This window comes from Capricornis sumatraensis, chromosome 16 (assembly GCF_032405125.1).
Source record: "Capricornis sumatraensis isolate serow.1 chromosome 16, serow.2, whole genome shotgun sequence".
In the NCBI taxonomy this organism is placed as follows: Eukaryota; Metazoa; Chordata; class Mammalia; order Artiodactyla; family Bovidae; genus Capricornis; species Capricornis sumatraensis.
In genome coordinates this window covers 55,575,912-55,599,596 of record NC_091084.1, presented here as the reverse complement: position 1 = coordinate 55,599,596, position 23,685 = coordinate 55,575,912, and the positions used below count along the sequence as shown (strand labels likewise).

Genomic DNA, 23,685 nt, shown 5'->3' with positions numbered 1-23,685 from the left:
CCTTTGCTCAAATCTTGCCCACTACTGGGCAATTGAAGCAGCAAGTATAAGGCAATACTACCCTCTTTACACTTACACAACTATTTGGCTGCAGTAATTGTCTCCTTTCACCTGTCAGGTCCATGGTTCCCCTTTACAAATAAGAACTATGAGCTACCATATAAATATCTCCAGGCCCCACTATCTCCTCTCTGGCTGCCTTTTCCTCAGCTTGCCTGGACTCACAGAAGATCTGTCTGATTTCCATGCCTCTCGTCCATTCTGTCCTCCCTCTTCCAGACTTCAGATGCCACTGTTCCATGGAACTGCCCTTGACAAGTTCACCACTGGCCTCCACGCTGCTGAATCCAGTGATCAATTCTCAGCTCTCATTTTGACCTCTCAGCAGCCTCAGACACAACTGTTTCTTCCCTCCACTTTGAAACCACTTGGTCTGTGGACACCACACTCTCCTGGTTTCCCTCCTGCCCCTCTGTCTACCTCTGGGTCTCCATAGAGTCTCTTATCCTTCTCTGGGCTAAGTGTTTCAGGGCCCTTCTGTTCCCTCAGTCCTTGGACCTTCTCTCTTCTTTCCATCCTCCCCGCCTCAGAGACCTCCTCCAGGCTCATGGCCATGGAGTCTGTCTACAGGACGAACACTTCCAAACTGTATCTCGAGCCTGGATTTCCCCACAAGCTCCAGATTTGACTATGTAGGTAGGTACTTAACATCCTCACTCACAGTCTGCTTGGCACCTCCATCACAGCCTGTCTAAAACTGAACTTGACTTCCCCTCACCTTCCCAGGCTACGGTCTCCACATAGCCATAGAGCTTTGCAAAGTGGTCACACAGGGACTATCCTGGTCATCCAGTGCTTATGCCTCTGCCTTTCATGGCTGATGGCCTAGATGCCTTGGAAATTTCATTGTGGTTACAGTGCTTTCCTAATGGTAGTGAGTATATTTGAAAATGTTTACAAGTCATTAAATATCATTTCATCAAGTTCATGCTCTACTCTTTGTTGATTTAAATATCTCTTGCGATGGAAAGCTGCTTTCCACCACCACAGCCAGCCACTTGGATGGACTGTGATGACAGCATTCTCACTGGTCCCTGTCCCTGTGCCCTTATTCCTCCCACAGACTCATAAGCCAGAGGGACTGCTGGGTATGTGATTGCACAAGCTATAGAGCAGTAGTGCCAGGCTTTGCACAAAACTGTAGCACCAACGTAGACTTTGGGCAGAATATATTCAATGTCTTCTCTGGCTCTCCGTGTAGTCAGACACCTTATTTGCTGGTGTATAGAGTGATATCATTTCATCAAAGATGGGAACTATAAATGACAGTAATGGTATGGACCTAACAGAAGCAGAAGATATTAAACAGAAGTGGCAAGAAAAACACAGAAGAACTATCCACAAAAGATCTTCATGACCCACTTAACCACTGTGGTGTGATCACTCACCTACAGCCAAACATTCTGGAAAACAAAGTCAAGTGGGCCTTAGGAAGCATCGCTACAAATAAAGCAGTGGCCACAGGACTGGAAAAGTTAGTTTTCATTCCAATCCCACTGAAAGGCAATGCCAAAGAATGTTCAAACACCACAAATTACACTCATCTCACATACTTTCAAAGTAATACTCAATATTCTCCAAGCCAGGCTTCAGCAGTACGTGAACTGTGAACTTCCAGATGTTCAAGCTAGATTTAGAAAAAGCAGAGGAAACTAGGATCAAATTCCCAACATCTGTTGGATCATCAAAAAAAAAAAAAAAAAAAAAAGCCAGTTCCAGAAAAACATCTGCTTCTCCTTCATTGACTATCCTGAAGGCTTTGACCGTGTGGATCACATCAAACTGCGGAAATTTCTTCAAGAGTTGGGAATACCAACCACCTGACCTGCCTTCTGAGAAATCTGTTTTTATGTCCAAAAGCAACAGTTAGAATTGGACATGGAACAACAGACTGGTTCCAAATCGGGAAAGGAGTACGGTAAGGCTGCATATTGTCATCCAGCTCATTTAACTTATATACAGGGAACCTCATGAGAATTCCTGGGCTAGGTGAAGCACAAGCTGGAACCAAGATTGTCGGGAGAAATATCAATAACCTCAGATATGCAGATGACACTACCCTTATGGCAGAAAGTGAAGAAGAACTAAGGAGCCTCTTAATGAAAATGAAAGAGATGACAAAGCTGGCATACAACTCAACATTCAGAAAACGAAGATCATGGCATCTGGTCCCATCACTTCTTGGCAAATAGATGGGTAAACAGAAGAAAAGGTGACAGGGTTTATTTTGGGGGCTCCAAAGTCACTGCCCCTATGCAGGCAACTGTGCAGCTGGGACCACCCCTCCTTCTTGAAGGTGTATCTAGAAGTCATTTCCAGAGTCCTCCCTCAAGACCGGTTGGAAGAGCCCTGGATGAGAGCTGAGACCAGTCCTGTATTGGCCACCTCCCAGCTATGTGATTTCAGACAAGTCCTTCCCTTCCCAGAGCTCTTCATCCCACTGGGTATCAGGGCAAAGATAGGGCCCCACTGACCCAGGTACACCACTCAGCCGTCCACCAGGGTTCTGTGCCCTTCACCTCACAGCCCCCTTAAAGTAAAGAACGAGGGAGCACTTAATATCCTGGGGCAGTGTGGCTCCTGTGTGGTCTGAGGACCTGCCTTGTCCACAACCTGCCTGTTACTGGCTCCTGACAAGATACAGAGTGGGAGAGTACTGCTCGGAAACCTTAGAGCAATGTGGCAAAGCAGTTCTAGTTGTATAAAGCTAATAATTAAAAACTGGATTTGAACTGCTTGTTTTCTTAATTTCTTTGGTAATTTATCTTATATTTTACAAGTGGTTGGGCCTCTTTGGTAGTTCAGTGGTAAAGAATTCGCCTGCCAATGCAGGAGACACGGGATCAACATTAGGTCAGGAAGATCCCCAGGAGAAGGAAATGGTAACTGAGTTCAGTATTTTTCCTGTGAAATCCCATAGACAGAAGAGCCTAATGGGCTACGCTTCATGGGATCACAAAGAGTTGGACACGACTTACCGCCAAAACAACAAAAGCAATTAGAAATAGATTAGTTCGTGGTAGGTTAGAAAAAAGATATAATACAAAAATCTCAACCTTTAACATAATATATTCAGGTAATACTTGTCACTAATCAAGTGATGTGAAAGTTGCTCAGTAATGTAAACTCTTTGTGATCCCATGAAACCCAGCACGCCAGACCTCCCTGTCCATCAGCAACTCCCAGAGTTCACACAAACCTATGTCCATTGAGTCTGTGATGCCATCCAACCATCTCATCCTCTGTTGTCCCCTTCTCCTCCTGCCCTCGATCTTTCCCAGTGTCATGGTCTTTCCCAATGAGTCAGATCTTTGCATCAGGTGGCCAAAATATTGGAGTTTCAACTTCAACATCAGTCCTATCAATGAACACTCAGGACTGATTTCCTTTAGGATGGGCTGGTTGGATCTCCTTGCCATCCAAGGGACTCTCAAGAGTCTTCTCCAATACCACAGTTCAAAACCATCAATTCTTCAGCCCTCAGCTTTCTTCATAGTTCAACTCTCACATCCATACATAACTACTGGAAAAACTATAGCCTTGACTAGACGGACCTTTGTTGACAAGTAATGTCTACTTTTTAATATGCTGCCTAGGTTGGTCATAACTTTCCTTCCAAGGAGTAAGTGCCTTTTAATTTTATGGCTACAATAATCTTCTTCAGAGATTTTGGAACCCAGATAAATATAGTCAACCACTGTTTCCCCATCTATTTGCCATGAAGTGATCGGACCAGTTGCCAGGATCTTAGTTTTCTGAATGTTTAGCTTTAAGCCAACTTTTTCACTTTCTTCTTTCACTTTCATCAAGAGGCTGTTTAGTTCTTCTTTGCTTTCTGCCATAATGGTGGTGTCATCTGCATATCTGAAGTTATTGATATTTCTCCCAGCAATCTTGATTCCAGCTTGTGCTTCATTCAGTCCAGTGTTTCTCATGATGTACTCTGCATATAAGTTAAATAAGCAGGGTGACAATATACAGCCTTGACGTCCTCCTTTTCTTATTTGGAACCAGTTTGTTGTCCCATGTCCAGTTCTAACTGCTGTTTCTGACCTGCATATAGGTTTCTCAAGAGGCAGGTCATGGAGTGTGGTATTCCCATCTCTTTCAGAATTTTCCACAGTTTATTGTGATCCACACAGTCAAAGGCTTTGGCATAGTCAATAAAGCAGAAATAGATGTTTTTCTGGAACTCTGTTGCTTTTTCCATTATCCAGCAGATGTTGGCAATTTGATCTCTGGTTCCTCTGCCTTTTTGAAAGCCAACTTGAACATCAGGAAGTTCATGGTTCACGTATTGCTGAAGCCTGGCTTGGAGAATTTTGAGCATTACTTTACTAGCATGTGAGATGAGTGCAATTGTGTGGTAGTTTAAGCATTTTTTGGCATTGTCTTTCTTTGTGATTGGAATGAAAACTGACCTTTTGCAGTCCTGTGGCCACTACTGAGTTTTCCAAATTTGCTGATATACTGAGTGCAGCACTTTCATAGCATCATCTTTCAGGATTTGAAACAGCTCAAGTGGAATTCCATCACCTCCACTAGCTTTGTTCATAGTGATGCTTCCTAAGACCCACTTGTCTTTGCATTCCAGATTATCTGGCTCTAGGTGAGTGATCACACCATCGTGATTATCTGGGTCATGAAGATCTCTTATGTATAGTTCTTCTGTGTATTCTTGCCATCTCTTCTTAATTTCTTCTGCTTCTGTTAGGTCCGTACCATTTCTGTTCTTTATTGAGCCTATCTTTCCATGAAATGTTCCCAAGATTTCTAATTTTCTTGAAGAGATCTCTAGTCTTTCCCATTCTGTTGTTTTCCTCTATTTCTTTGCACTAATCACTGAGGAAGGCTTTCATATCTCTTCTTGCTATTCTTTGGAACTCTTCATTCAAGTGGGTATATCTTTCCTTTTCTCCTTTGCTTTTCGCTTCTCTTCTTTTCACAGCTATTTGTAAGGCCTCCCCAGACAGCCATTTTGCTTTTTTGCATTTCTTTTCCACGGGGATGGTCTTGATCCCTGTCTCCTGTACAATGCCATGAACCTCCGGCCATGGCTTATCAGGCACTCTATCAGATCTAGTCCCTTAAATCTATTTCTCACTTCCACTGTATAATCATAAGGGATTTGATTTAGGTCATACCTGAGTGGTCTAGTGGTTTTCCCTACTTTCTTCAATTTCAGTCGGAATTTGGCAATAAGGAGCTCATGATCTGAGCCACAGTCAGCTCCTGGTCTTGTTTTTGCTTACTGTATAGAGCTTCTCCATCTTTGGCTGCAAGAAATATAATCAATCTGATTTCAGTGTTGACCATCTGGTGATGTCCATGTGTAGAGTCTCCTGCTGTGTTGTTGAAATTGTTGTGTTGTGTTGTTGAAGAAATACCAATAACCTCAGATATGCAGATGACACCACCCTTGTGACAAAAAGTGAAGAGGAACTAAAAAGCCTCTTGATGAAAGTGAAAGAGGAGAGTAAAAAAGTTGGCTTAAAGCTCAACATTCAGAAAACGAAGATCATGGCATCTGGTCCTATCACTTCATGGGAAATTGATGGGGAAACAGTGGAAACAGTGTCAGACTTTATTTTTTGGGGCTCCCAAATCACTGAAGATGGTGACTGCAGCCATGAAATTAAAAGACGCTTACTCCTTGGAAGGAAAGTTATAACCAACCTAGATAGCATATTCAAAAGCAGAGACATTACTTTGCCAACAAAGGCCCATCTAGTCAAGTCTATGATTTTTCCAGTGGTCACGTATGGATGTGAGAGTTGGACTGTGAAGAAAGCTGAGTGCCAAAGAATTGATACTTTTGAACTGTGGTGTTGGAGAAGACTCTTGAGAGTCCCTTGGACTGCAAGGAGATCCAACCAGTCCATTCTGAAGATCAACCCTGGGATTTCTTTGGAAGGAATGATGCTGAAGCTGAAACTCCAATACTTTGGCCACCTCATGCTGAGTTGACTCGTTGGAAAAGACCCTGATGCTGGGAGGGATTGGGGGCAGGAGGAGAAGGGGACAACAGAGGATGAGATGGCTGGATGGCATCACTGACTTGATGGACGTGAGTCTGAGTGAACTCCTGGTGTTGATGATGGACAGGGAGGCCTGACGTGCTGCAATTCATGGTGTTGCAAAGAGTTGGACATGACTGAGCGACTGAACTGAGCTGAACTGAGGTGAGTCATACGATGAGCTTGGCTCACCAGAGAGGGGCCATCTTTTCAGGGACTAGTAGCTTACCACCTGGTAGCTCCCACCATCCTTTGTCTGTTTTGGTGGCTCCCTCCGCTTCAGCTAGTTGGTTTTGAGCCTCAGTGTGTGTCGGGGAGTCTAGGGCCAGCTTGGGTAGCTCAGCTAGGACAAATGTTCTCATGGGGATTTACCCGGATTCCTTTCTGTCCTCGGCTGCCTGTCTGGCAGTCTCATCAGCCAGCCTATTTCCTTGAGCCTGTGGGATGTGTCCTTCTGGTGGCCACGGCAGTGCATGACTGCTACCTCCGTGGGGCTCCAGACAGCGTCTAGCAGAGTCAGGATCTCCTCCTTATTCTTAATGTCCTTTCCACTGGCCGTTAGAAGGCCTCTCCCCCGGTTAGGGCCCCATGTACGTGGACTGTAGCGAAAGCACACCGGGAGTCGGTGTGGACGTTCACGCTCTTACCCGTTCACGCAGTGCCCGGACTAAGGCCCATAACTCTGCTCACTGGGCTGACCAGTGCTGTGGTAAGGAGCCAGCCTCAATAACAGTCCTCTCTGTGACTACAGCATAGCCTGACAGTCGCTGTCCTAGCTTTATCAGGCTGGTGCCATCAGTATACAGAGTCCAGTCAGGATTTGAAATTGGCCTGTCTCAGAGGTCTGGATGGCTAGCATAGACCTCCTCTAAGACTTCCTTACAACTGTGGGTAGGTCCACCTTCTCCTGTTGGGAGAAGCGTTGCTAAGTTTAAACCCCGGCAAGGCTCGATATGGAGGTTGGGGTTTTATAGAAGTCCCTGGTATTGAATAATCTGGGAATTTGACAGCCATTTGTGGGGGTCTCCTCGAGGGAAGGTGTTGACTTCATGTGGGACTTTTATGATCAGGTCCTGGCCGAAAGTCAGCTTTGTGGCTTCACGTACAGTAGAGCGACTGCAGCCACTGCCTGCAGACATCTAGGCTACCTGGTGGCAATGTTATCAAGTTGCTTTGAAAGGTAAGCTATCGGCCTCTCCCACGTTCCGAAAGTTTGAGTCAAAACCCCCATGGCTGTTTTATCTTTCTCAGTCACATATATAGTGAATGGTTTGGTGAGGTCTGGCAATCCCAAGGCGGGGGCGGAGGTGATTGCTAGTCTTAGCTCCTCAAAGGCTTTCTGCTGTTTCTCAATCCAACTTGCTGGATTTTCTTCAGGCCCTGCCAGGAGTTCAAATAGGGGCTGGACTATTTGAGAATACCTTGGAATCCAAATCCTGCAGAATCCAGTGGCCCCTAGGAACTCCCTGACTTGCCACCGAGTTCTAGGTGTGGGGAGCCTCAGAATTACTTCTTTTCTAGATTGGTCTAGCAACCTTGTGCCTTCCCTTAGGACAAACCCCAAATACCTTACCTCTTCCTTGCAGATTTGTGCCTTTTTCCTCAGCATTCGGTATCCCGCCTCTGCCAGCAATTGGAGGAGCGGTTGGGTCCCTTCCCAGCATTCCTCCAGGTCTCAGCAGCCAGCAACAGGTCGTCCACATATTGCAGGAGCCAACATCCATATCTTTCAGGCTGGAAAGGTTCCAGGTCCGAGGCTAAAGCTTCTCCAAAGAAGGTTGGTGCATTTTTGAATCCTTTCGGGAGGCAGGTCCAAGTGAGCTGCTGCTTATTGCCTCTGATTGGGTCCTCCCATTCAAAGGCAAAGATGGGTTGTGATGCATGTGCTAGGCGTATACAGAAAAAGGCATCTTTGAGGTACAAGCAAGTATAGATCCTTGTCTTAGGTGGGAGGAGGCTAAGTAAGGTATAGGGGTTTGGGACAGTCAGGTGCAGAGTTACAGTGGCCTGATTGCCAATCTGAGATCCTGTACAGGCCTATCAGAGAAGGCAATGGCAACCCACTCCAGTAATCTTGCCTGGAAAATCCCATGGATGGAGGAGCCTGGTAGGCTGCATTCCATGGGGTCGCTAAGAGTCGGACGCGACTGAGCAACTTCACTTTTACTTTTCACTTTCACTTTTCACTTTCATGCATTGGAGAAGGCAATGGCAACCCCACTCCAGCGCTCTTGCCTGGAGAATCCCAGGGATGGCAGAGCCTGGTGGGCTGCTGTCTGTGGGTTCGTGCAGAGTTGGACACGACTGAAGCGACTTAGCAGTGACTTAGCAGCAACTTAGCAGCACAGGCCTATAAAGACTGTCCTCCTTCCTTCTTTACTGGCAAGATTGGTGTGTTCCAGGCTGACTGACATTCCACCAGGATGCCTGCCTGTTTTAGCCTGCCAATGTGAGGCAGAATCCCGATTCGGGCTTCTATGGGTATTGGGTATTGACGCTTTCTCCCCAGGGTGGCGCCAGGTTTGAGTTCTGTTATTACAGGGGCTTGGTGTCTAGCTAGCCCAGGGGGGTTATCTTTGGGCCAGACCTCAGGGAACAGCTGAGTTAGCCTTCTCTCCAACTCTGTTGCCTGGTCTTGTTGATCTCTTGAGGGGGCACAGATAAGGAAAGTAAGTAGGTTGTTGTGCCCACCCAAAAAGTGGGCCTCTCTTCAGGAGAGAAAGTCATTTGTGCTCCCAGTTTGGAGAGTAAGTCTCTCCCCAGCAGGGGTACTGGGCACTCAGGGACATAGAGGAACTCATGAGTCATTTGGTGACCCCCCATCTGACATTTCCTGGGCTGGCAAAATGACTTAACCATTTCTTCTCCAGGAAACCCCAGTTATGGCGGTGGTCCTTTTAGACAGTGGTGCCATGGGTTTAGTTACCACAGACAGTTCTGCCCCAGTGTCCACTATAAAGTCAATGTCTTGGTCCCCAATTTTTAAAGTTACCATGGGCTCTCCAGGACCTGATGTCTTTGAGCCTCGGCATCCCTATTCAGTCTCTATGTTAGTGAGTTCTGCAACCGGGAGGGGTTTATTCTCCCTTCTTTCTTCTGGGCACTCATTCTTCCAATGACCGAACCCACAGCATCGGGCGCATTGATTTGGCTGTAATGGAGCCCGTGGCCTCCGTTGGAACTGGTTGGAGGGCTGTCCTGACCTTGAAGCTAGGGGGGGTTTCTTTGCTTTAGCTGTAAAAGTCTTCAGAAGACTTTCCAAGCGCAGCAGCCAACATTGCAAACCTCTCATCTGTTCTCTGCTTGCCTTTATACCTTTTCTCGTATTTCTTTTCTATTTCTATGTCCCTATTCCAGAACACCTTATCTGCTATTTCAATCAGCTGAGAACTAGACATGGATAGAACTCCCTCGGTCTTTGGAAGCTTTCGTTTTATGTCAGGACATGCTTTGGAGATAAATGCCGAATTGATAACAATCTGGGAGCCCGTAGCTTCAGGGTCTATGGGCGTATAGAATCTGTAGGCCTCACAAAGTCTCTGGTAAAATTTGGAAGGAGACTCGTTTCCCTTCTGAACTATTCTGGCCGGTTTAGACCTGTCCATCGGCCTCCGGGCTCCCCTTTGAAGTCCTTGTATAATTGCTGTCAGGTATCTGTCTAATTGGATTTTTCCTTCCTCTGTATTGTAGTCCCAGTTAGGTCTGTCTGTGGGGAAGGCTTGCTCTATCCACCTCTCTGGGTTAGCAGTGCCCTCAGGAACCATCTCCTGTAACCATTTCTTTGCCTCAGTGATGATCCTATATCTCTCTTCTGTACTAAAGAGAAATGCTAGTAATTGCATTATATCGTCCCAGGTTGGTCGATGAGTGCGGAAAATAGTCTCCATTAGTCTAGTCATGGGGTTCCACTGAGTAAGAGAGGATGTGTTTTTGCCAGTTCAGTTTATCGGTTGATGAAAAGGGCTGATAGTAATAGGTTACAGGAGCTTGGTGATAATCACCATCCTCCCCTATCATTGGGGGTTGCTGAGCTTCTCTGAGGGGCATCTGCAAGGGTATTCTTTCCTCTGGCTCTTTGGCCTAGCGGAGCCTTTGTTTAATTCTGATGGTTCCTCCCCCTTGTCTGGGAGTACTTACCGGAAGTGGAGGGTGGAGTTTTGGGAACGTAGTGGCAGCATCCAGGGTGGTAGAGTCCGGTGGGCTTATTGTCCCTCCAGCTGAGGCTGGAGCCTGCCGGGTGGGGAGTGCGGTGAGGGGGGCCGGAGGGGTGGGGTGCGGCTCTACAACTTATGGAGCTGTCCAGACCGTTGAGGAGTCCAGGAGGCTTACCGGTCTCGGGCTGGTTCCTCCGGTGGGGCCTCCGGTGGGGCCTCCGGTGGCCACGGTGTTACTAGCTGGTGGGATCATCATCCAGTATGGGGGTGGTGGAAGCTCATCTCCTTCAGGGTCCTGTAAAATTTTCTCCTCATCCTTGGTTACCTTTTGGGTCATCAAGATTTTTCCTTCCCCGCCATGAGTGTAAAAACGGGCCCATTTTGGGGGGTCTTGGGCTATTCCCAGCCAAGAGTCTAAGTACGGAAACTGGTCGGGGTGTCCGGGCTTTCCCGTAACTATAGCATAGACTGCCTTTATGAGATTTAAGTCCATAGTTCCCTCTGGTGGCCAGCCAACTCCCATTGAAGGCCATTTGACTTCACAAAGGGTACGGAGCCGGCCGGGCGTCATTTTCCTCCCATAGTCTCCATCGAATCCTTTCTTAAAATTCTTAATCATATTCTCCAATACAGTGGCCTTAGATCTGCTTCCTCCTGTTTTCTTACCTCTGGATTCCCATGTCCCAGGGCCTTCCCGAGAAGCCAATCTACCTGTTTCCACTGGCAGGAGAGATGATGGGTCACACAGCAGATGGGTACCTCCTGGGGGAGGGCAGAATACGAGCACGCAGAAATCGATATCCTCTTTCTAAAACCCTGTGGTTACAGCTCGGCACGTTCCCTAAGATGGCATGGACACACCTCCTGACTGGCTTTCTTAAACCCTAAGTTCCCGTTCTTTATCCCTGCACAGCCGTCGACCTGAGTGTTGAGCAGCTATTGTCGCCAACCTAAACCAGTTTCCTATGCGTCTTCCTTCTGGTCCCTCCCAGGGGGGTGATCAGGCCCACTCCTCCACCCTACCAGGTGGGCTCCTCCCCACCTGAGCACTCAGTTCCCTTGCTGCCGTTCACGACCTGCCAAAGCGAAGAAACCCGGCGTTGAGAGGCTGAATTCTTCCAGAGGGGTGAGGTGCCTTCCCCACTCTAGGAGATTCAAGCTACAAAATCTCGGGGTGGCCTCAAATGAGACCTGTCTCCTCAAAGCGAGGAGTTTCCCAGCCAATGCACCAGAATCTTACAGCCACGCGTTCCGGGAAACAAACTCACTCAGAAGGACAACACAGATAGTGGAGTGCAGTTTATTACACCGGCAGGCCCAAGGCAGAGTCTCCTCTTAGCCAAGGACCCTGACCAGCATTTGTGAAAATCTTTTATACCCCATGTGTACGTATCCGAACCCACCACCCCAATTTCCTTGGAACTTAAAACAAAGGAAGGGTAAATACAATCACAGTAACCCCATTATTCCAGTGTTATCAAGTGTTAGGTGTTCAAACAGTTAATAATCAATAAGCCTGTGGTTACACTCTGATAGATACAGAAAGAATTTATGACCTGTCCGGAGGCAGGGGTGATTAGAGTATGTTTTCTCTTAGGCGATGAGTAACCTGGATGTGATCTTCAAGATTCCCCTGTCCAGAGGGGGTCTTATCTTTCTATTGTAGTTTTCATAGGCACTAAGCACAGAGTCCAGAGTCCGCTGGAGAGGTGGCCAAGCAAGATCAGCACGAACAGGCCTCTGATGGAGTCCTGCTGCTGCTACTGCTAAGTCGCTTCAGTCGTGTCTGACTCTGTGCGACCCCATAGACGGCAGCCCCCCAGGCTCTGCCATCCTTGGGATTCTCCAGGCAAGAACACTGGAGTGGGTTGCCATTTCCTTCTCCAATGCATGAAAGTGAAAAGTGAAAGTGAAGTCGCTCAGTCGGGTCCGACTGTTAGTGACCCCATGGACTGCAGCCTACCAGGCTCCTTCGTCCATGGGATTTTCCAGGTCCAGGCCCTGTGAATTCCTTCTTCACCACTATCTGAGACCTACATGATTCAGACTTTGCAAGGAGCAAGCTGAGTTACAGAGGCAGAAGTGAAGAAGGAATTCATAGGGTCTGGACTCCATCTTGGGCCTGTTCATGCTGATCATGCTCAGCCACCTTTCCAATGGGCTCTGAACTCTGTGTTTAGTGCCTATGAAAACAACAAGAGACCGATAAGACCCCTCAAGACGGGGGAACCTTGAAGATCATATCTAGGTTACTCATCGCCTAAGAGAAAACATACACTATCACCCCTCCCTCCAGACAGGCCATAAATTTTTCTGTATCTATCAGAGTGTAACCTCGAGTTTATTGATTATTGGCTAATTGTTTGACTGTTTGAGCACATGAGCAAATAGCACGTGAATGATGGGGTTATTGGGATTGTATTTTCTTTGGTTTATGTAAGTCTCAAGGAATTTGGAGTGGTGGGTTCAGACACGTACACATGGGGTATAGAAGATTTTCCCAAATGCTGGTCAGGGTCCTTGGTTAAGAGAGACTCTGCCTTGGGACCACCGGTGTAATAAACTACACTCCACTATCTGCATTGTCCTTCTGAGTGAGTTTGTTTCCTGGAACGCATGGCTATAACAGAAAGAGCAGGAGGTTATGTAAAATTTTAACTTTTCAGCTTCAACCGCACCTCCCTCCATCTTCCCTAATGCCAGTCCTGTCCTTTAGAGGAGCCCCTCCCCTAGGGAGGTGTTCAACAGAATTCCAAGTGTTAGTCTATGGAGACATTGTTCTTGAGCTTGTGGGCTTCGAAGAGATTTTCCAGCTCCTGCATGTAGTGCTGATGGAGCCTGTCCACCTCCTCCTGGGAGCGATGCGGTGTCTTCTGCACCTCAATGGGCTTCTCCACTGCAAGACACAGAGGTGAGTGGTGGCCCAGAGCAGGAACCACTGAAGGCACAGGGTGTTCCCACCACAATGGTCATCTGAGCAGGTAAACATTCTTTCTCCCTCTCTTTCAATTCTATTTTTGAGTCATAGATTCTACGATGTTAACAACTCCAAGATTCTGATATATCAACTATACAGTCAGCAGGCATTTGCATGCATTATCTCTTCTGTCATTCTAACAATCCTAGGATGTCAGAACCTGTTATTATTCCTGTTTGACTGCTGAAGAAATGAGGTTCAGGGAGGTTAAGTAACTTGTTCGGAGAAGGCAATGGCACCCCACTCCAGTACTCTTGCCTGGAAAATCCCATGGACGGAGGAGCCTGGCGGGCTGCAGTCCATGGGGTCGCTAAGAGTCGGACATGACTGAGCGACTTCAATTTCACTTTTCACTTTCATGCATTGGAGAAGGAAATGGCAACCCACTCCAGTATTCTTGCCTGGAAAATCCCAGGGATGGGGGAGCCCAGTGGGCTGCCGTCTCTGGGGTCACACAGAGTTGGACACGACTGAAGTGACTTAGCAGCAGCAAGTAACTTGTTTATGGTTACTTGTTTAAGGTCCTGTAGCCAGGAACAATCAGTGTCAGGTTGCAAGCCCTAGGGATGTGCTCTTAGCCTCAGGGAAAGGTGGATTTGGGAGTCTCAGATGCCATGACTGGAAGAGACTGTGTCTGTGGGAGGAGGTGGATCAGAAAACAGCTGCCATGTCTTCTCTTGGGAAAGGTCCTGAGGCAACAGCACTATAAACATTCATGAGAATATCACCACACAACGCAAAGAAAGTTTGGGAGAGGAGGTTGCCTGTACTCAACTAAGAAATGACTGGGTGAGTCGAGATGAACACCTCTATTAGCACTACCATTGGAACCTAGTGGGAATTCAGTAAGAAACCAAATAGCTGAAAGATGGTGCTAAGTCTATGGACTAAAGCCCATGCCCATTATTTACAAGGAAATCCCTCTGGCTCTCCTTCAGAGACTGCTGATTTCTCCTTTACATACAATTCTAACAGAACTGCCATTGTCTTGTATCCACCTTCTCCAATTACTGTCATTAGACCCTGTGGTCAGAATTAAACCCTCTTGTCTTGCATAATAAAAAGGCAAATACCCTTATCAAACCTTAATTCAGGCTGATCTCTTGGAAGTGATTTACCTTCTGTGGGTCTGTGTTTGCAATCAATAAAATGGGGAGGAGAGGCCCTCCTCACAAGTTGTTGGGAAAACTAAGCCGCTGCATGTAAGGAGCCAGTGCAGTGCCTGACACAAGCAGGGACTCAGTAATCAGTAGAGGCTACTGGTCTTCATGCCCCTGTTACTCTTCTCATTCTAGACTGCCTTTCATACGGTTACTTTCCTGTGTGTGTTTCACACTCTAGAATTTGTGCACCACAAAATCAAGGGTGTACTGCTCTATGTCCAAGTGTCCTTGCAGCACAAGCCCAGGCCTCTAACACAATAGCCCTTCCCCTCCCAGCCCAGATCTACGCTCACCCACAGTGGTGATGGGTCGGTGGCAGGGCATAAGACCAAAGCTGAACTGGAAGACTCCACGGCTATAGAAGACCGGGATGGAGCCTCTGGTGCTCTTGTGAAGTCGGTCCTGAAACCACCGCAACCAGGAACCAGGAGAGTTCTCAACCTGGTCAAATATGTCATTCTCCCCAAAGGAGAAGATTGGCATCAGAGCTGCCGTAGAGGGAGACAGGAGAGAGGGCGTCTGGAGGGGCAAGAAGGCACAAACTGGTACCTTAGCCTACTGAAGGGACCTAGTGAGCAGGAACTGGAACAGAGGACAGAGCCCTGGGCCAAAAGTAGGAGGCCTTGGGTGTCTCCCAGACCTGCCACAGCCTTGGGACCTGGCCTGCCTCAGGGCCACTGTCTGGCTGTTGTAACATGACAGGGAGTCCAGAATGCTGCAGAGAATCCTCCTAGATAGAAAATATCTGCAAATTTTCTGAAAAATCTCTTCTGCCCAAGCTACCTTGTATTTTTCACAGATGCTTTAGGAGAACAGCTCTAAGCTATGTCTCAGACTTTATTGTCCAAGCCCCTTTGACTCAGATGTAATGCAAGCTTTCAACAATATGACCTTTGACACTTATTCCCTTTAATCACCAAACTCCCTTCTAGAATCTTCTCTGGGTATTTGCGAATGAGACAAAACATCGATCACCAAGATAGACTCTTCAATGTCAATGGATTGAGAATCTACCTGCCAAAATAGAATCTGCCTTAATCTCTGGTGTATCCCACAAAAACACAATCCTTGCCAACCTCCAGCTGAACTTAGAGCCCTCTCCCCCATACCCGTGCATCAGGTCAAGCCTGATGAAGCCCTTGCGGTTCAGCAGCACCAGCTTGTAGGCCCCAGGCGTGGCGTTCAGTGCCTCCTGGACGCCCCCAACAAGCATGGACAGCAGATTGATGCTTTCTTTCCTGCTCAGAATGTGAGCAGCACTCTCCTTGTCTGCTGAGACCAGCCCTGGGGAGAGAGGAAGGTGGTTAGGTATGGGGTGACAGGGAGAGACTGTGGGGCATGTGTGGCAGGTCTCCACTCACCCTCCTCCTGCAGCTGGGAGTTCCCTGAGGGCTGGGACTAAATCATTTCCTTCTTCCCAAGCCCTCACTAAGGTCATTGCTGGGCACAGAGCTGTGGGAAATGCTTCTTTATGTCTAGTCTCCTTCTCCACTGCACATGCTCTTGCAGGAAGTATAGAAATCTTAGAAGCCCTCCCTGAAACCCTTCCTCCATGTCTCCAGCCCTCACCTTCTTGTGCTGGCTAGATTTGGGAAGATTCACCCATGGACATGATGTAATCCCTTGAAGATAGGGACCCAGAACCACAAGTTTAGCATCATCAGATGCGAGCAGATGCCTAGGAAAACTGAGGAGAACCCAGTGCTCTCAGTGCACAGGTTGATAAAAGCTCCAATCACCCCGATCCCATGAGGGTGGAAGCCAGTGAGGTAGTTCCGGGAGGGGTCCAGTTTGGCAGTCTTGACCAGCTGCAGGGACAGCAGCCTGGTGAATCGGGGCTGCACCTCATGCCCTCCCCAGTCTCTGCTAACTGTCTGTGCTGACCTCTTCTATGTGTCCCCAAGTGCTATCACACCCCTATGTGAGTGTCCTGAAATGAGAGATGGCCTATCTGAGGATCCTCATCCCTGGTGCAGGCCTGGAGCAGAGGAGATGCTCTGGGAGACCGTTGGATGAAGAGGGAGAGAATGGACCCATGAATGGATGAAGCCGATACAGCCCACCAGATAAGGAAGGCCCCTGCCCAAGGTAGAGGTAGCACTCCTAGCAGGGTGACTGGGACACAAGCCCCTGTCCTACATGAAGGGAAACCTTATCCCAGGCAGAGCCCGCCCAGAATAACGGAGCCATCACAGGAGGGAGTGAGCATCTCTTCAAGGACTATGGCAGCTGGAGTTCTGTCCCGGGTCAGGGCTGACCCCTGAGTTCCTGTGACTCAGTGTAAGAGACCCCAGGGTGCAGGGAAGAGAGTGCCAGGAGGAGGGGCATGAAGTCCTGGTGATGCCCACAGGTGTGGGTGGGGAGGGGCCAGGGGGGTGTCCTGCCAAGTCTGCAGCACTTTCTGACACCAGGTCACAGCCTGCCGACGGCACTGCACCCTTGCTCAGGGCTTGGTCTGTGCAGACACTGCTGCTCCAGGATAATGAAATCTTCACAGAGAAACCCAGATCCTGGACTGATCTCCAGCATGAGGTGGAAGCAGCTTGTCCTAGGGGAAACAGTGCCTGATTCTCCATTAGCTCCTCAGGAAGCCCATAGGGTGCGTTTAGAAAGTTCTAGTGCTCAGACATAGTCTCCTAATTTCACTAGAAACTCTACCATTAGGTAGTAGCTCGTAGAATCACAGTGCAAAGGTCTGTGATGTGGAGTAGGCCCAGCAGAGTGGCCAAGACAAGGAATGTTGCTTGCCTGCCTTCAAGCCAGCAGCCACTGTAGCTGCCACCGACAATGGTTCTTGAAAGGAATTCAGGATGGAAGAATAAAGGATACTGGTCACAGTGAGTGAGGACGAACATCAAAGGAATGATTGCAGTGAGCCCAGATTTTGCATCTCCCCATGCACAGAAAAACATGAAAATCAATAACTTGAGTTGTCTGCTTTTTGTGACTGGCAGTCATATTTTGATGTTTGTCTACATAGGTGGTTTTTTTTTGCCCCCAGCGAAACCCATAAGTCCTGACCCCTCCATTACCTTTCAGAACAGCTCCTCCAAGGTTGCTGAGAGGCTATCTGCTGACGACAGTCCTCAGTAACATCTTAGGACAAAACCCCTCACAACTTTAAGGTTGTGCACTTGTTTTCAGTAGAGAGCAGGCTCTCTCCCTGGCTGCCCTACCTCCTGCCATGCTAAAATTCCTGCAGGGCCTGCTCTGTAAGGGGGTGTGGATGACTTGGAAGTTCTCCTGAGGGGTGACAGAGTCCAGAATCTGCCTACCGTAGCCCCCTTTCAGGCCTCAGTCCAGGACAGGGAGGTCAGAGTGCATGTCATCTCTGCCTCTACTGGACACTTGGTGGTACTGCCCGCCCTCTGCAGGTGTCCAAAACAGTGCCTGCCTCCAGATGAGGGCTTGTCCCTGCCTTGCACTACTGAAGGCTTTACACCTCTGTGCTAAGATACACATATGTGCCATACTACATGGCTCACAGAACCTTCAAATCTCTTTCATACATCAATCCTCATATTTGCTCCACATCTCTATACATGGGACACCATACCCAGAGAGAAACCGACTATTCTCAGATCACAGAGTGGTAAAAGTCTGTCTCCTGCCTCCCAGCCCAGTATTCTGCTCACTGTACACAGGAACACGCTTTCCAGTGGACACCTGGGGACTTCCATCCTGGCCACAACACAACCAGCCCCATTACTCACCAAGATGGGGGAATAGTCCTTCATGTACCTCCATATGACCCAGTGCCTTAGCACATCACTCTGCCTGCCCCCCTGCCAAGGCTTGGCTCGATCCACCAGATCGCATACAGGATACTGAAGATCCAGAATCTTGCGAACAGGAGGCCTATGAAGACCACATAGCAGACAATGCTGGGGGAGAGAGGCAGGAGCATTGGTGATTAGAGGTATGAAGTCACGAGCTCTCCCCATTTGCCCAGCACTAGCAGCACAGTCCTGTCCAGGCCTCGCCCCAAGAGGAAGGGTCAGCCTACTCTGCCTTAAAGGGAGAAGAAATGAGCCTGTCTCGTGTCACACTGGGAGATTGGGTTTGAAGCCAGGTAGACCTAACTTCAAACTGACTCTTTCCCCACTACGCTTTTTCCCAGACACCTCGTTCCTTTCAGTCTTCTCCCTCTACGGCCATCTCTGCCCTATTCAGTAGTCTGTATTCACCAGGTGCTCAATAAATGCCTGATAGAGATGTGACAGGATGAAATCTTTCTAGTATGCGTTCTGTGAATGAAGAAGCTTTCTACCTAGCCCTCTTCCTGTTGACCTCAGCCCATCTTTCCATAGATAAATCCTATATTCCATAGATATGTCTCCCCTTTAGCTGAAGTCCCCACATGACTTCTCATAACTTTGAAGCTCAGCTCAAGCAGCTTAGCCTGACTTCAATGTCCCCACTGCTAACTTGATCTCCCTCTTGCTCCAGCCTCACTTACCACACACACATCTTGTTCTGGCCACGCTAAGCTGCTCAGTGTGCATACAACTCCCTGATACAACTTTAGCTTTTGTTCAGTTCTTTGCTCTGCTGCCAGGCCATTTCCTGCTGAAGGAGGGAGGAAGAAAGAGGGCAATCTATGCCTGGCCTGTCCGTCAGGAGTGCAGAAGGGGTAGGACAGCCCCGATGAACAATTCCTCCCAGTCTTAGGATTCTGAGTTCCTTTTCACAGGCTAATCCCGGCTTTGACTCAGGTTCAGGTGGTCTGTAGGGCTGTCTTTAATCTGATGGCAATGACTTTATTCTTAGAGAATATTGTGTCCTCTCCATTCCTTTCCCTCCATGAAACCATGTGCTCAAACTCTTAAAGGTCAACTTCCACTTGTATTGCACTTGAAAGTTGCATAAACTGGGCCTGTCATTCATGGCTGACTACCAGCGGGAGGGGACTTTTGACCCAGTCTGAATAGTAATAAAATGCATAAGCCAAAGTAGGTTAGGGCTCACAGAGGCTCACTTTATTCAGAGCACACACAACATCCCAAATGCTAGTGCTACAACCGTGAACAACACACAGAGATACCTGCCCTCATAGTGCTGATTTCAAGGCTGTGTTTGATGCACTTTGTATTGTCTTTTCAAGTTTTATGGCAGTAAAACCTATGTTAAACATAACATGTATCAAAATAATTTTTTATTTTATTATCTTTTATAAAATTTATATTATAGTTAATTCACAGTGTTATGTTCATTTCAGGTGTACAGGAAATTAAATGAGTTATACATATACCTATAGCCACACTTTTTTTTTTGGTTCTTTTTCCATATAAACCATTAAAGCATCTTAAGTGGAGTTTCCTATGCTCTCTAGAGATTTTATTAGTTATCTATTTTATAGATAGTAGTGTGTATGAAGTAAAGTCACTCAGTAGTGTCCGACTCCTTGCGACCCCATGGACTATAGCCTACAAGGCTCCTCTGTCCATGCAATTTTCCAGGCAAGACGTAGTGTGTATATGTCAATCCAAATCCCTCAATTTTTCTTTCCCTCCTGGTCCTCTGGTAACCATAAATTTGTTTTCAATGTCCATATGCTTTGTAAATAAATAAATGTATTTGTACCCTTTTTTGATACTACATATAAGTGATATCATACAATATTTGTGTTTTTGTGTCTGACTTACTTCATTCACTATGACAATTTCTAGGTCCATCCATGTTGCTACAATGGCATCGTTTGTTCTTTTTAATGACTGGGTAATATTCCATTTATATCCATTCCTCTGTCCTTGGACATTTAGATTGTTTCCATGTCTTAGTTATTGTAAATAGGGCTGCAAAGAACACTGTGGCTCTTGGATCTTTTCGTATTATGGTTTTCTTGATAAGGGCACTATAGAGAACTAAATGGAGATACCTTATGAAACCAAAAATAGAGCTACCATAAGACTCAGCATTCCTACTCCTGGGCATATACCTGAAATGATTTTTAGTGTATTGTTGATGGCATTAATTCATCATATTGTGTGTAACAATCACCATCCTTCATCTCTGGAACTCTTTTCATCTTCCCAAACTGAACCTCTGTACCCATGAAATGAGAACTCCCATGTCTGGTCTAGAGAATAAAACCCAAGTTGTTCATACTGGCTCTCTGCGGGGTAGGATTCACTTTTCCCTGGATGCATTTTTAGAATACATATTCTGTTTGAATGAATAATAATAGCATTTTTTTAAATGCTTGCATTTCCACTTAACCAAAAGAACTCTCCACACCCCACAGTATACCTCACCCTGGACTCACATTTTAACTCCTGTCAGCAGGCAATGCCAAACTTGGGAGTATTTCCAGTCCCTGAGAAAGGAAACTCCCTTCTTTCTCCTTATAACACCTAGAAAGAAAAAAGCAAAGCCCCATTTACTGAGACCTGGAGAGTGTAGCCAAGTCGGCTAGATCACCCAGAAAGCTAGTAGGATGGGACCTGACATTTAATTCTACTATTTTGGCTCCATTATGCTCCCAACATTCTTTCACTTAACAAACGTATACCAACACCAGCTCTATCAAGGAGCTAGAGATGCAGATGAGAACAAGACCACCTGTTTGAAAGGCACTTACGTTTCTATGTGAGTGTGTGAATTAAAGAAAAAAGAACAGAGTATACAAGTAACCCACTAGGAAGTATTTGTCTGGGACCTGAGTCCGTGGTGACAGGTCCCTGTTGGCCTTTCTGGTCACTTCGTTGCCCCTCCCCAAAGGCCTGCTGTATGGCCAGCATGAGCCAGCTGTTCACTACATTTATGGCCTATGGCAAGCCCTTGCTTTCTTGCCAGTCTGTACATTTTGCCCATGGACAATCTCTTAAGTATCTTTGAGAAGTGGTCTTATCTCTCTATCTACCGCTTGCCTCCCTATATCAGGGTAAGGAATCTTTTCAGAATTCAGAGCCATAATTCAGAATGTGAGGCTCAAGAGGCAACTAGGAGGATATTGTATAGATACAAAATCATTTCAAGCATTTAAATTGTAAAAACCATTCTTGACTTTCGGGCTGTACAAATGCAAAAACAATCAGAGGGCTGTATTGGGCCCACAGACTTATGTTGTGGCCCCTGTTGCAAACGGACCTTGTACCTGAGCAGGACCTATGCAGCCTTCCTAGAAAAGACCTCTCATATCCTCGGTCTGCCCCTTATTTGTAGAAATACTGTGGCCTCATAAGCTTTCCTCAATTTCTAAAGGATAAAATGAACCAGAAAAATGATAAACACAGAAAGAAAGAAAAATAGTCCACAAGAGGAAATACTAATAATAATAGTTTTACTTACTCAATAAATCAAGAAATTTTATTAACTCCTCAAGGGTTATAGATAATATTCTGAGCCTCATCTTTGAGCTGTTTTGCAGATACTGAACCCCCACCAGGTGGAGGAAGTTGCTCACCAGCCTGTAGACCTCAGACTGGGGGAAACCAGAAGGTTGATGATGTTGGCTCCCAGTTTCCTCACCACCAAGCAATCAGACAATTGTCTAGGAGCTGATCATGTGCCCAGAAACTCTACCTCACCCAGTCTCTAGACACCATTCCCTGAAATTCATGGCAGGGAGCGGGGGTTCTGTAATTTTGAGCCGTACATACTTAGACTCCTTTCTTGGCTCCTGCAATAAACACTGCACTTTCTAAAACTTTTTATCTCAACTAAGTACCAGTATATGAGCTTTACTGTGCTTAGGAAAGCAGGCCCAAATCTGATTTAGTAACAACTTCTCCCTGTCATCTGCCTCCCCCAGACACCACAACACAATTGAGATCCCTCAATTGCAGCCTGTCAGACACAGATTGGACCATGTCACTCCAGTACCTAAAGCCCTCCTGGGGCTGCCCTTTGCCCTCAGGATAAGGGACAAGGTACAACCTCTTATTTCTGGCACTGGTGGGCTCACCTTCCATCTCTCAGCTGCCCTTACTGTAGCTCCAGGCTCAGGGCTACTAGACCTCCCTGTGCTGTTCCTGATGGTCCCAGGGACCAGGCTGGGCTGAGGGTGAACACAGATAGTCATACACACTCCTTCTGGCAAAGCTCCAAATGGCCATCTGAGCAGGATGTCCTTCATCCCCGTGATCCCCAGGTGCTGAGCTAGCAAACCATTTAGGATCTGTGTTTTCTTCCCATCAATGCACTGTGTGCCCCAGAAATGACAGGTGCTCAGGGTTACCAGTTTCCAAACCAGCTCACCTTACCCATGGCCAGGAAACAGCTGACCCACTGCAGGACCACGAATGTTTGCAGCCTGCGTTCCCAAGGCACAAACAAGGGGGCGAACTCCACCATGCTGTTGATCTGCTGTCTCAGGAAGCTTCTCTGAGCTCTGCTGTGGTCTGAGACACCTCTGCCAGCAGTTCATTGCTGCCAGCAGTTTTCTAAGCACTTGTAGGGATGGGGGTGGGTTACCAGCCAACCATAAGGTGTTATCACAGGAACAAGCTTCTTAGGAGAAATCTTTAAAAGCACCTGGTCGGAACCTAGCTGAGTATGGGGGAAGAGAAGTACGGTTTACTCCTCAGGCAATACATTATCTGCCAGATCACCTTTGCTCAAATCTTGCCCATTACTTGGCAAGTGAAGCAGCAAGTATAGGGCAATCCTGCCCTCTTTTCACTTACAGAATTACTTGGCTGCAGCAATTGTCTCCTTTCACTTGCCAGGTCCACTGTTCCCCTTTACAAATAAGCAGTACCAGATCCCATATAAATATCCATCAGGCCCACCATCTCCTCCATCACCTGCCCTATTCCTCAGCTCACCTGCACAGCACAACTCAAGAAAGAACCATCTGCATTAAACACCCTCCCCTCCCATTCTGTCCTCCCTCCTCCAGACTTCAGATGTCACTGTCCTGCGGAATTGCCCTTGACAAGTTCACCAGTGGCCTCCACACTGCTGAATCCAGTGGTTCTCAGCTCTCATCTTGACCTCTCAGCAGCCTCAGACACAGTTGATCCCTCCCTCCTCCTTGAAACCATTTAGCCTGTGGACACCACCCTCTCCTGGTTTGCCTCCTGCCCCTCTGGCTACTCATGGGTCTCCACGGTGGCTCTTATCCTTCAACAGACTAAGTGTTTGAGGGTCCTCTTGCACCTCAGTCCCTGGACCCTCCCTCTTCTCTCCACCCTTTCTCCCGCAGAGGCCTTATCCAGGCTCATGGCCTTGGAATCTTCCAAACTGCTTCTCCAGCCTGACTTCTCCCAGGCTCCAGACTTGACTTTGTAGGTGGGTACTTGACATCCTCTCTGCTAGTTTCCTCAGCACCTCCAGCACAACCTAAAACTTAACTAGACTTCCTCTCACCT

At 47.3% G+C, this 23,685-nt stretch overlaps 1 pseudogene; it reads right to left on the bottom strand.

Annotated features, from left to right (window-relative positions):
* Nucleotides 1–12,972: 12,972 nt before the first annotated feature.
* On the bottom strand, nt 12,973–22,666 carry LOC138092968 (2-acylglycerol O-acyltransferase 2-like; annotated as a pseudogene).
* Between the last annotated feature and the right edge of the window lie 1,019 nt (nt 22,667–23,685).